Here is a 14,232-nt window from a genome sequence, read left to right on the forward strand (position 1 = left end):
CGCTCTGCTTCCCGGTCGCGGCGGGGATGCTTTTTCCCTCGCGCTCCCCAGCGGGGTAGAAACAGCTGTGCCCGCCGCCGTCACCCGGGGACGGTGCGGCCGCAGACCGGCAGAGTTGGGGCAGCCGGAGAGCGCCTCGCCGAGGACGGCCGCCTGCCCACGGCGCTCCGCGGCCTCTGCCCGGCCTCCCACGCGCTGCTTCGGATCGCCGGGCTCCTGCTGGTTCTCTGATCTTCATCCTGTGCCCCGTGGGTGCCTCCTCCTGTCAGCCCGCACTCTGGGCATTCCCTGGCAGCCCACGTCTCTTCTTCGAAGCCGCCCTTCTTCCCCGTCCCCAGCGTCCTGTGCCACCCAGCGTGCGAGCTCGTGGGCCTGCTCCTCGGCCTCGCTAGAAACTCGCCCTCTTAATTTTTTCTCTTGCGATGCCCCACCCTTGCGGGATCGGTAAGGCCGTGGTTCCTTTGCCTTTCTTTTCCAGACCTTTAAAACATTAGTTTGGTAGGAGAGGTCTGGTAAGCTGTGCCCTATCTGACTTGACGGTGGTTTTCTTACCTTCCAACTTAATGTATGCCTTTTTCCCTTCTTGCAAATCCCAGAAAAATATTTCGTTTTTTTTTTTCAGGCAAAGATGGCAACCACAATTGTAGTTTCTAGAGATTGCATTATCTATAGCCGGTGTTTAATTTACAGATAGGGTTAGCGGTGCTAAAAGCACGTAGGAAGAGAGTAGAACTCTTGTAGAGTGCCAGCGGAACGCTTTTTGGAGTTTTAACATCATCCTTTAGTAAAGAAAGAAACCTCATTTTCCTTAGAAGAATTTTTGGCTTTTGTTTCTAGAAGAATAAGCAAGATCTTGTTCTCTGTGTTCTCTGTGCTAGAAATGGTTTTCATTCTTACGCATTTCCCCACTTTTCCTGATCTAATTTGAATCTGCTTTCCTTATGCTATTCTTTTTGCATTTGCTTGTCCTTTTGGTCTCTCCTGCAGAACAATAAAACTGCTAGTTGCATTTCTAGTTGAAGAGGTGTCACAAAATGGTGCTGCGAGAACAATTTCAGGAAACATTATACTTTACTCGTCTCTCCAGAGACGTTAGAGAAGTTTCGTCATTTGAGGCCAAAAAAGGAACTGTGGAACACCAGTTGGGCAGCGGATGGGCTATGTGATTGCTTTAAGATTTTTATCTGTATTAAGACATTATTTGTTATGAACACTTGAAGATGATCTCTTTTAAGATACAGGCATTATTTAAGACTAAAAATGAAGATTAAAATCCACACTTGTGATTGTATTTGGCAGGAGAGCTGGTTAGCTTTTACACTTCAAGTATTTGGAAAAGGCAGATTTGTTTGTAAGAGAGATTGGTATTTTTGGAATTTACTTTGTCTTCAGCAGTGGGGAAAATGCTTTTATGCCTGTTTCTGTGCCTCAACCAATATTGTAGAGTAGCAGCCTCTTTCTTTTGTGTGATTAGAGTGGGAACCGATCCTTTCTGTTCTAAAGTTAAATCTTGACCTTATATGTATTTCAAAATATCTGATAATTTTTCCTGGAAATAGTAGCATTTTGACACAGATTTATTTTTTATTTCTTACTTGTGTGTGTGTGTTGTCGTCTCTGGGGGGGGGGGGGGGCTGTGCATGTGCAAGTGCCTGTGTAGGCCACAGCTGCTCTGGATCTGAGTTACAGGTGCTTGCTAGCGGCTGCATGTGGGTGCTGGAAACCAAACCAGGGTCTTCAAGAGTAGTTCTCTCAGCTCCATAGCAGACTCACTCTTTGGTGTGGTTTTCATTTTGGTATCTTTGCTCAAAGTTTATTTCCTGACCATCTTTACATTAGAAGTTAGCTCTTTTCCAGATAACGTAATTAAGCATAACACTATAAGTGATCAAATGTGTTCATTAACTCAGCAAGTATTTTTAGGTAAGATGAGATTTCCATACCTTACCATAGGGGAAATTATTACTGCTAAAGAAGAGATTACTTAAACTGCTGTATTTTAAAAACATGCTTACTGTACATATGTAATATGGGAGTTTGATTAGTTGATAACAGTGGAATAATTTTTAATTTCAAATGTAGTAAAACCAAGTCAGGAGAGTCTTCATTCTGACTAGAGAATATGGACTTTAAAGTTGAGATTATAATTACTTTTATGTTTTTGTTGCTTTGGTTTTCCTGGAACTTTGTAGATCAGGCTGGCCCCAAACTCACATCTGCCTGCCTCTGCCCGAGAGCTCAGTGAGATTAAAGGTGTGCGCCACTACCACTCAGCTGGCTCTTTTGTGTTTTGTCTTCATTCTTTGAAATAGGCTCTTGCTGGGTACCCTCAGCTTCCCTCACATTTGAGCTCTTCCTGTCCGGGTGTCCTGAGTCCAGGTTGTCCACTGGGCCTGACTCTGCTGTCGTGCATCCTGCCAGTGCGTCTCAACTTTCTTCTGTTCACACTAAGCACACTCAGAGGATGGTGTTGCAGCTGGAAGAACCTAGCCAGGAAGCTGCCTCGGACTGAGGGATGCAGGATTTTATTCTGGTGCCCATGTGCTGTGGGGAAGCTGCTGCTACTAGCATTCATCAGTGTACAGTTCAGTGTGGAACATTGCACACTCTGATGTATCCTTCCCATTTTGTTTCACCTCCGCTTCCGAATACTAGTTCTGTTTAAAGCAAAACCAGAAATCACCAAGTGAGATAATATTTTAAGAATTTTTTCTTAAAAAAAACTTTTTTGGATATATTTTTGTTTTATGTGCATGAGCATTTTTGCCTGGCATATATGTCTGTGTATGCCTGAAGAGGCCAGAAGAGGGCTTTAGATCCACTGAAACTGGAGTCACCTTGTAGGCGCTGGGTCCTCTGAAAGAGCAGCAAGCACTCTTAGCAGCTGCTCCATCTCTCCAGCCCTAAGAATTCATTCTTAAAAGAATGATTTGCTAAACGGTAGTACTTAAAATGGTAGATGATAAAAAAATAGACATAAACTTAATTTTGTTATTTCAAAAATTTTTTTTAAAATTAAGTGAAAAGCCAGGCAGTGGTGGCACATGCCTGTAATCCCAACACTCTGGGAGGCAGAGGCAAGTGGATTTCTGAGTTCGAGGCCAGCCTGGTCTACAGAGTGAGTTCCAGGACAGCCAGGGCTACACAGAGAAACCCTGTCTTGATAAAAACCATATCCAACCCCCCAACCCCCCCCAAAAAAGATTAAGTGAAAAGATACTGGTTTCAGTGCTAGTGGCTTTTGGAAAATGAGTTTAAAACTTTTCTTATATACTGCAGAAGAATTATTTTGTTACTTTTAAAATGTGATTCTGAAAAGCTTGTAAAGTATAACAATACTAGTGTATTAATTTTAGCCAAACCCTAAAATTGCATTTTTGTTTTTTCATAGTATGTGTGTATTATATATGTATTATATATATTTCCATTTCTTATATTTCATTTCATGTTATGAAATATTTAGTCTGATTTTCATACATATTTTCAAATTTAGTATTTAGCCATTTTGTTCAGACTCTTTTTAAACTAGAAGTTTTAAATTTTACCTAATTGAAGCTGGGCATGGTGGTGCAAACCTTTAATCCCAGCACGTGGGAGGCGGAGGCAGAAAGATCTCTGAGTACTAGGCCAGTGTGGCCTACATAGTAAGTTCTATGACATCCAGGGCTACATAACGTGGCCCTGTGTCAACATTTTTTTTTAACTTACTTGGGATAAGGTGGCTGAGTGAATAAAGTAGTGGACTACTAAACTTTCTCTGGTGTGGTTTTCTAAGTTGACCCTTATATGGTTATGATGTTAGGATTTTAGCGCATAATAGCTTATGCTTGTCAACTGTGAACAGTGCAATTGCGATAACCAGTTACTCTCTGCGCCCCTTCCTCCCTCTCCGTTCTCTGTAAATGGCAGACGGAAGCAGCAGGGACTCTGTCCCTTTTATTTCTGTAATCTGTCACTTGTATGTTTATCGTAGAGTGTATAGATGTTTAACCCTTCAGCCACCCCTTCCCAGTGACTTCATGAAAGCAGGAAGACAGTGCTTTAAACTTTTAAATGTAAACAAAGCTTGTAAGTGTAACAAAGACGCTCATTACTTGCCACTTGAAGCACCCAGGAATAACAAGTTTTGCTTTAATTAATTCTACTTCAGGGAAATCTGTTACACAGATTTTTAGTGGCAACGTTGAATAGCTACACAGAAATACTTTAAAATCCATATTCACATTATATAGGTGAAAGAGTTGTTCAATGTATGTATTTGTAAAACTTTGCTTAAGTACTTTTTTTTTTATCTGAATTTTACTGCAGTTTGTCAGGTAACTCTTATATCGTGATTTAACAGTTTCTGTAAGATACTTATTTGGAGAAGTGACTTCTTCAAAATTATATAGTAACTAAGTAGTGAAACAGATTGGAAAACAAGTTCTGAAAGCTAGTGAGGCTTGTACATCTGTAGGTAATAAAGAATTTATGAAGTTTGGTGTTGTAGAGAAATTACTGGGATGATTGGTTAGCTTTTCAGTCAGGAGTCACACAGATGGGCTGGGGACTGATTGCTCCGTGGTAGCACATTTGCCTGGTGTACTTACGGCTCGGGATTCTGTCATAGCACTCCACAGGAGAAGCAGCAAGTGCTTGTCAGTACACTGGCACCAAGTACTGTCTCTGAGAAACTGGCATGGTAGTGCGCACCTTAAATCTCCAGGGCTCAAGAGACATAGGCAGGCAGATCTCTGCAAGTTCTGGTCTGTATAGCCAGTTCCAGGGCAGCTAGGGTCGCCTAGTGAGACGCTGTCTCAAAAGGCGGTGGGGGGAGGAAATAGTCCTTAAAATTCATAACAAAATCACTTTATGGATCAACTTGTGTATTAGCTATGTGCTGAGAAAGTTATGATGGTGAGTTTTTACTGTGTAAAGGCAGTCTTCTTTATCATCAGGAGAATTAAAAGTGTGATCTGGTTTCTTTCAGAGGATGCATGTCGGTTTGTCTCTTACCTAAATGGAGCACATATTTGATGATGTGCATTGTATCTCTTTAATTGGTATCTGCTTGTGACTGATATCTGCAAAAGACTTGGGGTTTTCAGGTGTTTTAAAAGTTTCCTCCTTTGATAGTTTTGTTTCTTTTTCAAGACAGGGTTTCTCTGTGTAGCCCTGGCTGTTTTGGAGCTCACTCTGTAGACCAGGCTGGCCTCAAACTCAGAAATCCTCCTGTCTCTGCCTCCCAAGTGCTGGGATTACAGGCGTGCGCCACCACACCCGGCTCCTTTGATAGTTTTTGAGGATAGGTTTTTGATCACAAAGGAATACTGCATGCCTCTGAGATGTTTAGAACAAAAGAAAGAACTCTATCATTCAGATGCCTTTATAAAAACTATTAGGAATAAACAACATGGACTCTGGAATCAGAGGCTCTGAACCTATGCTACATAAAACCAGTATGCAATGAAGTGGTTAAGACAGAAAAGTGGAGAGGCAAACATGTATAAAATGCTTTTATTTTGTTTTGAGACAGGATCTCCTAATATGTAGCCCAGAGTGTCTGTAAATTTGTAACCCTCCAAGTTTTTTTTTACAATTGCGGTCATGAACCTTCACACCTAGCTATAAAATTACTTTTTTAAGTTCTCGTCCCCAAACACATTTCCTCTTTGTTGGTACTCAACAACTTCTTTCTGAATTATTATTTCTTTTCTTTTTCTTTTTCTTTCTTTTTTGGTCTTTTGGATTTGGGTTTTTGGAGACAGGGTTTCTCTGTGTCCCGGAACTCACTCTGTAGACCTGGCTAGCCTCAAACTCAGAAATCCTATTGCCTCTGCCTCCCACAGTGCTGGGATTACAGGCATGCGCCACCACGGCCCGGCTGAATTATTATTTCTGAATTAAATGGAACCTTAGATTCATCCCACCCCATCATCAGATCATCTGCAGATTATGTCAATTCTACCTGCAGGAGAGACCCAGAAATGAGCTCCTCTTGTAGATTACATTATCATTCCTTCCTGGGTATTAGCAGTTTCACAGATGAGTTTCCAGCTTCATTTTTGGACCCTTACTATTTTGTTTTGTATTGTTTTGTTTTGTTTTGTTTTTTCAGCACATCAGACAAAAGGCAGATGACTGCTTCAGTCACAGCCTGACTGACTGCCTTGCTTTGCTCAGACTGTGACAGGACTAAGGCAGCAGTTTTCAACCTGTGGGTCACAACCCACAGAGGTCACATATCACACATTCTGCAGTTATATACATTATGATTCAAAACAGTTGCAAAATTACAGTTATAAAATAGCAAGGAAATAATTTTATGGTTGGGGGTCACTACAACATGGGGAACTAATTGTATTAAAGGGTTGCAGCATTAGGAAGGGTGAGAACCACGGAGCTAAGGCCTAAACCTCTCTTAGATACTCAGGTTCCTGTTAGGTATTCCATCAAGCCTTTCTTCCCTGTCTCCACTCACACATCCTTAGATGCATTTCTTCAGGGTGGCCTTTCCTGACTAGCCAGTGCACAGCACTTCTCCCTCATCTAGTGACTCACATTGCTGAATTAGGGTTTATTGGAAATTAGCCCACACTTCCTCTGCATGCAGCTGATGGCTGGTGTATAGGAGGCTGGTGGCTGGTGTATAGTAGGCTGGTGGCTGGTGTATAGGAGGCTGGTGGCTGGTGTATAGGAGGCTGGTGGCTGGTGTATAGGAGGCTGATGGCTGGTGTATAGGAGGCTGGTGGCTGGTGTATAGGAGGCTGGTGGCTGGTGTATAGGAGGCTGGTGGCTGGTGTATAGGAGGCTTGTGGCTGGTGTATAGGAAGCTGATGGCTGGTGTATAGGAGGCTGGTGGCTGGTGTATAGGAGGCTGATGGCTGGTGTATAGGAGGCTGGTGGCTGGTGTATAGGAGGCTGATGGCTGGTGTATAGGAGGCTGGCGGCTGGTGTATAGGAGGCTGATGGCTGGTGTATAGGAGGCTGATGGCTGCTGTATAGGAGGCTGGTGGCTGGTGTATAGGAGGCTTGTGGCTGGTGTATAGGAGGCTGATGGCTGGTATATAGGAGGCTGATGGCTGGTGTATAGGAGGCTGGTGGCTGGTGTATAGGAGGCTGGTGGCTGGTGTATAGGAGGCTGATGGCTGGTGTATAGGAGGCTGGTGTATAGGAGGCTGGTGTATAGGAGGCTGGTGTATAGGAGGCTGATGGCTGGTATATAGGAGGCTGGTGTATAGGAGGCTGGCGGCTGGTGTATAGGAGGCTGATGGCTGGTGTATAGGAGGCTGATGGCTGGTGTATAGGAGGCTGGTGGCTGGTGTATAGGAGGCTGGTGGCTGGTGTATAGGAGGCTGGCGGCTGGTGTATAGGAGACTGGTGGCTGGTGTATAGGAGGCTGATGGCTGGTGTATAGGAGGCTGGTGGCTGGTGTATAGGAGGCTGGTGGCTGGTGTATAGGAGGCTGGTGGCTGGTGTATAGGAGGCTGGTGGCTGGTGTATAGGAGGCTGGTGGCTGGTGTATAGGAGGCTGGTGGCTGGTGTATAGGAGGCTGGTGGCTGGTGTATAGGAGACTGGTGGCTGGTGTATAGGAGGCTGGCGGCTGGTGTATAGGAGGCTGGTGGCTGGTGTATAGGAGGCTGGCGGCTGGTGTATAGGAGGCTGGCGGCTGGTGTATAGGAGGCTGATGGCTGGTGTATAGGAGGCTGATGGCTGGTGTATAGGAGGCTGGTGGCTGGTGTATAGGAGGCTGGCGGCTGGTGTATAGGAGGCTGATGGCTGGTGTATAGGAGGCTGATGGCTGGTGTATAGGAGGCTGGTGGCTGGTGTATAGGAGGCTGGCGGCTGGTGTATAGGAGGCTGATGGCTGCTGTATAGGAGGCTGATGGTTGGTGTATAGGAGGCTAGTGGCTGGTGTATAGGAGGCTGATGGCTGGTGTATAGGAGGCTGATGGCTGCTGTATAGGAGGCTGGTGTATAGGAGGCTGGTGTATAGGAGGCTGATGGCTGGTATATAGGAGGCTGGTGTATAGGAGGCTGATGGCCGGTGTATAGGAGGCTGATGGCCGGTGTATAGGAGGCTGGTGGCTGGTGTATAGGAGGCTGGTGGCTGGTGTATAGGAGGCTGGTGGCTGGTGTATAGGAGACTGGTGGCTGGTGTATAGGAGGCTGATGGCTGGTGTATAGGAGGCTGGTGGCTGGTGTATAGGAGGCTGGTGGCTGGTATATAGGAGGCTGATGGCTGGTGTATAGGAGGCTGGTGGCCGGTGTATAGGAGGCTGGTGGCTGGTGTATAGGAGGCTGGTGGCTGGTGTATAGGAGGCTGGTGGCTGGTGTATAGGAGGCTGGTGGCTGGTGTATAGGAGGCTGGTGGCTGGTGTATAGGAGACTGGTGGCTGGTGTATAGGAGGCTGGCGGCTGGTGTATAGGAGGCTGGCGGCTGGTGTATAGGAGGCTGGTGGCTGGTGTATAGGAGGCTGGTGGCTGGTGTATAGGAGGCTGGTGGCTGGTGTATAGGAGACTGGTGGCTGGTGTATAGGAGGCTGGTGGCTGGTGTATAGGAGGGCCTGTACATGGTGAGTGAGGGAGCACAGTTTCTGGAACCCAGGAAACTTGGATTTGATTCTAACTTGGATTTTTCCCATTTTAATAGCTGTATAAGTTTTTCTACTAAGCATAAAATATTTGATATTTGATAAACTTGCAGATTATCTCATTTAACGAATTTTTTGAATTGCTTGTTAGTTTTAACTATGATACTGTAGGACTCTAGATTTAAATTCTCCAACAAGGGTTTTGTTTTGCCTGTCCTTTTGATTTCTGGCCTTTGTACTGACAATCAGTAAAACAATAAAATAAAATTCTTTTATGATTATTTGTTATGAGGACTGTTTATTTTCACATCATAGGAAGGAGGGCGGACGTCAGACGCTTGTTAGTGTGCCTTCTCCAGCAGTCGTCTTTATAGTTCGAGAACTGGTCACGTAAAACTGTGAGCCTCCTATGCCACTTGTCAAGGCCTGGTTTCCCTTTAAATTGAAGTATATGGGCTGGGTTATAGCTCAATGGTGAGCTTGGGTTGTATATGTATGTGGCACAGGGAGAGAGAGGGAAGGAATGAAGGAAAAGAGTTCAAGTGTTAGGAAGCGTATTGCAAGGCTTTTCACATATCCACCCCGTGAATACTGTTTTTCGTATTTTCATCAACCCCAAAAGACGCTTGGAGTTTGCAGTCACTCTCATGTTGTTTCCCCAGTCTCAGAGGCAGAATAGCTGGGTTCATAAGCTTTGAGTTTATCTCTGGTGCAGATCTAATCAGTATTTTCAGGGGCCAGGGACAAGTAATAGTCATTTTATGTTTTAAGGGGTTTGTTTATTCATTTGTCAAGTTGATTTTATTTCCTGTTTTCATTCATTCAATTGATAATTGAGCTTCTTCCCACACTGTGATGAGCAATGTTCTGTGATGATGGTGTGCACATTTTTCATGTCTATGCATATTTTAATTTGTTTCAGATATGTAGCAAGGAGTGGGGATTTGTTATATTTTAATTTTCTAAGTCTATAGAGAAAACTTTTCTTATTTTCTGTACTCATAACACATGATACTTTACTTCTGAGTTCATTTCTTCCATAAAGCATTTGTCTGATACCAGCTGGATGTATCTGATACCAGTTCAGTCCAATTCATATACTGAGCAGAGTTAACACAGGTCCTACAGGAATGCCCCTGCTTAGATACCAGTTGCAAGCATAGAGCACCGGTTACTTCCAATTTCTGTCTGATTAGTCTCCAAATTGGCGATTCTCAGCTAAGTAACTCCCCTTTTAATAATTTTCTTGAGTTGGCTCATAGCACTCAAGATAGTGGACACAATTGGTTGTGCATTAGGAAGGAATTTCTGGTTTTCTTGTTGGCAGTTCTTAGTCTCTTGAGTACTGACACTACAGACACAAATCACCACACCTAACTATGAAGGGTTTTGTTGTTATTTTGATATAGAGTTTCCGTGTAGCCTGGGTGTCTTAGAACTCTACATAGCCTAGGCTGGCTTTGATGTCACAGAGTTCTGCCTCCACTTCCAGAGTGCTGGGAGTAAAGGTGCTCACAGCATACTCAGCAGTGAAGGTGTTTTAAAGGATACAGATACCGAGCCAGATGAGGCGACACACAGTGACACTCCTAAGGGTGTCCAGTTTTGGAGTCTGTTCCTTAGAGTTGGAATGCAAATGATTTCTCATCCAACCCAGAAGCTCTTCAAAACCAGCTTTTCTAGACTTTTCCCTAAGAGGCAGGGTCTCATGTATACCAGAATGTCAACTACAGTGTAGCTGAGAACTTCTGGCCTCGAACTCAGAAATCCGCCTGCCTCTGCCTCCCAAGCGCTAGGATTAAAGGCGTGCGCCACCACAGCCTGGCACTATAATTTTTCTGATTGGATAGATCCTTTTAAATTTAGTCTTCCTCCTTAAGTAGCTTGGAACCCCCAGTTAACTCTGTATGCCACTAATGTATAAGAAGGATCCAAGGGAACTGTGTACCACACAACTGTAAAATACCCAATACAGCCGTCTTCATTTTATTTATTTATTTATTTATTTATTTATTTATTTATTTATTTTTGGCTTTTTGGATTTGGTTTTTTTCGAGACAGGGTTTCTCTGTGTAGCCCTGGCTGTCCTGGAACTCACTCTGTAGACCAGGCTGGCCTCGAACTCAGAAATCCACCTGCCTCTGCCTCCCATAGTGCAGGGATTACAGGCATGCACCACCACTGCCTGCCCATGAACATTATTTTTAATTATGTATTTGTGGGTGTGGGTGTTACATGTGTGCAGTTGATGTTGACTAGAAGCCTGAAGAGAATATGTTGGATCCCTTGGAGCTGGAGTTACAGGCCATGTGAGTCATCAGAAGTGGTATTTAAGACCCAAGCTAGACTCCTCAACCAGCACTCTTAGCCATGGAGCCATTGCTCCTGCCCTGTAAGAGTTTGTATATGTTCAACATGTGTAGAGGAGGCTGGCCTTTAAACTCCCTGATCAGCCTGTCCTGCCTCACAGAGGACAGGATTAGAGTTGAGTACCCCTACCAGAGGCTTCATCTGTATGTTCGAAGTACTGGAATTGTAGCTCATACATTTAGGTCTTTGATTAATAAAGTTCCTTTTTGAATCTGGTATATGGTGTAGTTAGTGTTTACATGGCAGCTTATTTTCCTTCTGAAGTTGACTCTTTCCAGACTGCAAGTCCATCAGGTTTGATACTCTGAAGCTGATAAATGGAGAGTTGTCTGCAGAGAATATATATTGTAGCTCTACTGAAAATCACCTTTAATCCCAACCAACTGTTGCTGACACTTCGTGTGTTTCTATGTTGTCTTCATTATAATTAAAAGAGGTACACTGGCATTAGACTGTTAAAAATGCTACAGGACAGACATCTTACAACTGTTCCAGGTATAAAATTAGCCTTTTCTTTAAACTGTAACTACATTTTATGAATGACTTCATAAAATATGTTTTCAGTTGTGGAAATAAAATGTAGAAATTAAGCTTACTTTGTGCATTAAAGAGAGAATCTGATAGGATATTAGGTATACTGGACTTTGAGAAGGGTCTTCATTATTACACATTCTGTATTTGACTCCACCTGCTTGTTTACATTTATCAGAAACCCTGAATCAATTGTGGAAGTGTGTTGGGGTCACATTTGTGAGGCAGTGAGGATCTGCTCCCCTAAGCACACACTGAAGGTGCCAAGGCACTGCAGTGCTGACTGCAAGCCAATGTCCTTTCTGGGGTTCACTTTGATGTCCTGAGTTTTGTATTTTTGTGGGTTTTTTTTTTTTCTATGTTTAAAATTAGCTGCAAGCCTAGTATTAAAGTGCTATTTAGGGTTCCTGCGTTTATGAATGCTATCATGTACCTTAGAGAAAATACTTGTGTTAGATAAGATTCACTGAAGCATAAATTATAGTGCTGTGACTGTGAATTTGATGTTAATGAGTTCACATTGTATAGTTAATAAGCAACATTGATTGATTGATTGATTGATTGATTGATTGATTGTGGTGCTGAGGGCCCAGGGTAGGGTCTCATGCATCTTAGACAACTGCTCTACTGATGAACTATATGTTCAAGTTAGTAACGAATCTTTAAAAAGAAACATAAAAAAGGTTTATTAGTGGTTGACTGAAACTGTGGTAAGAGGTGCATAGAGGCCTCCATTTCATCTGGAGCAGTGAGCTCTGTGTTCACTGACCGGGTGCTTGCTCAGATACAAGCTGCTGTGAGTACAGCAAGTTGACTGTTTTAGCTTTTAGTCCATCTTGAGTTGGAAGTGTAAGGCAGATTAGAACTGGTAAAATGTGCTACTGCAGCCACGTTCCTTGTTTCTACTTTCTCTTGCAGTTTAATGACTTTCTCCGTTTGGCATTTGCTGGGTTTTGTTTTGTTTTTCAAGTTGGCCCACACAATTAAAACCATCTGTTTTCAACTTTTATCTCATATTGAAGTCAGCTGGGAAACTTGCAAGTCCCCAGATTATGATTTAATTGTCCTGTCATGCATTTTGGAGTTTCTCTTGACTCCTTAGGTAATTCTTTTTTCTTTGTTAAGGTTTAATATTATTTTATGTGTTTGGGTGTTTTCCCTGCATGTAATTGTATGCCCCATTTGTGTACATTACCTGAGAATTACCAAAGAGGAAGTTGGATCCTTTGGAACTGGCGTTCTAGAGAGTTGTGAGCTGCCATGTGGGTGCTAGGAGTGGAACGCAGGTCCTGGAGGAGCAGCTAGTGCTCTTAACTGCTGCTACGTGGGTGATTCTGAAGGATAGTTTAAAAGGTGGTTTCCCCTCTCTCAGCAGCCATCCACTGCTAGGAAGTGGGACCTCCCGTTCTCTCCTGTATCCATTCTGGAATGTTGGCTGGCTTGATCTTGGGAAGGTCTTGTGTATTTGTAGCTACCGTGAGTTCACGTCACATTGGAAAGACAGGATTTCATAGTGTTTCTTTCTCCTCATTCTCTGACTCCTACGTTTGTATTTGTCCGCTGTTGTGTGGAGTTCCATGAATGAGCCTTGAGGGAAAGGCTGCATGCATGCATAGTCACTCTCAGCACCGTGACCAGCTACAAGTCTGTATTCATTGCAGCCACTGCCAAACAAGTTTCCTTGACCAGGGTTGACACAGTTAACAGAGTGAATTGCTGGCACAGTGACCCTGAGGCGGAAGGTGATGTTCTTAGGTCTCTCTGCAGGTTCCTGTGGTGCTTATGTTGAGAAGTAGAGGGGGAGTCATTGGTTTTTGCAGCCAGGGTGTCGTGGGATTTTGGGTTTGTAACTTCTCTCTTGATTGGTAGTTTCCTTAGATATCTGTACTCTTCTGCAGCCTTCTTTGCAATTTCTTGGTTTATTTACTGTTTTTTTTTTTCATTTACATTGTTATTCTGTAGTGTTGAATAGGAATGGAAATAAACCTATGGTCCTATATTACTTATTACAACTTTGCGAGGCAGTGTGGATACCTACTAGAGTATCTTTGTGAATCTTGGTGTCTTTTGAGCCAGGTACCATTCTGCTCATTAAAAAAAACAAAAAGAAAAAACTTTATTGACTCTTTGATTTTGTTTTGTTTTGTTTTTTGAGACAGGGTTTCTCAGTGTATCCCTGGCTGTCCTGGAACTCACTCTGTTCAGGCTGGCCTCGAACTCAAATCTGCCTGCCTCTGCCTCCCAAGTTCTGGGCTTAAAGGCATGTGTGACCACTGCCCGGTGACTCTTTGAATTTCCAATCCCACTCGGCTCCCTGTCCCTTCATATCTGCCCTCTGCGTTTGCAGCCTACCCCTCCAACAGAAAACAAAAAAATAAAAATTAAACAACAACCATAAAAAAACCTAACTATGGAAACTACAGTGTATTACAGAGTATACCCTTTTGCCCAAACAGGTATACTTGCAAATGTTCATTATTGGTGTGGTTCGAGAACTCTGTGGCTTCTGCTACACTCTCAGTCCTGGATCCTCACTGGGACTCCTCTCCGATATCCTGCTGGTGCTTTGTGTCATGGAGACCATGTTACTTTGGATCTACAGGACTGGCCCTTTCACCAGTGTTAACCAGTAGTTAATAGATGGGGTAGATGTTGGGATAGGCCAACTCTAACTCTGGGCCTGAATGGTAGCTGAGTTGGTCAGCCCGCCAGCTCTTCTGAGCTTCTGCCACCAGGACCAGCTTTCCTGCTTTGCCC

At 43.6% G+C, this 14,232-nt stretch overlaps 1 protein-coding gene across 2 annotated transcripts in view; it reads left to right on the top strand.

Annotated features, from left to right (window-relative positions):
• Window positions 1-14,232, top strand: part of Ube2w (ubiquitin conjugating enzyme E2 W) — a 48,810-nt gene that overhangs the window by 376 nt on the left and 34,202 nt on the right. The gene's annotated exons all lie outside the window — the stretch shown is intronic.

This window comes from Apodemus sylvaticus, chromosome 3, assembly GCF_947179515.1.
Source record: "Apodemus sylvaticus chromosome 3, mApoSyl1.1, whole genome shotgun sequence".
Lineage (NCBI taxonomy): Eukaryota > Metazoa > Chordata > Mammalia > Rodentia > Muridae > Apodemus > Apodemus sylvaticus.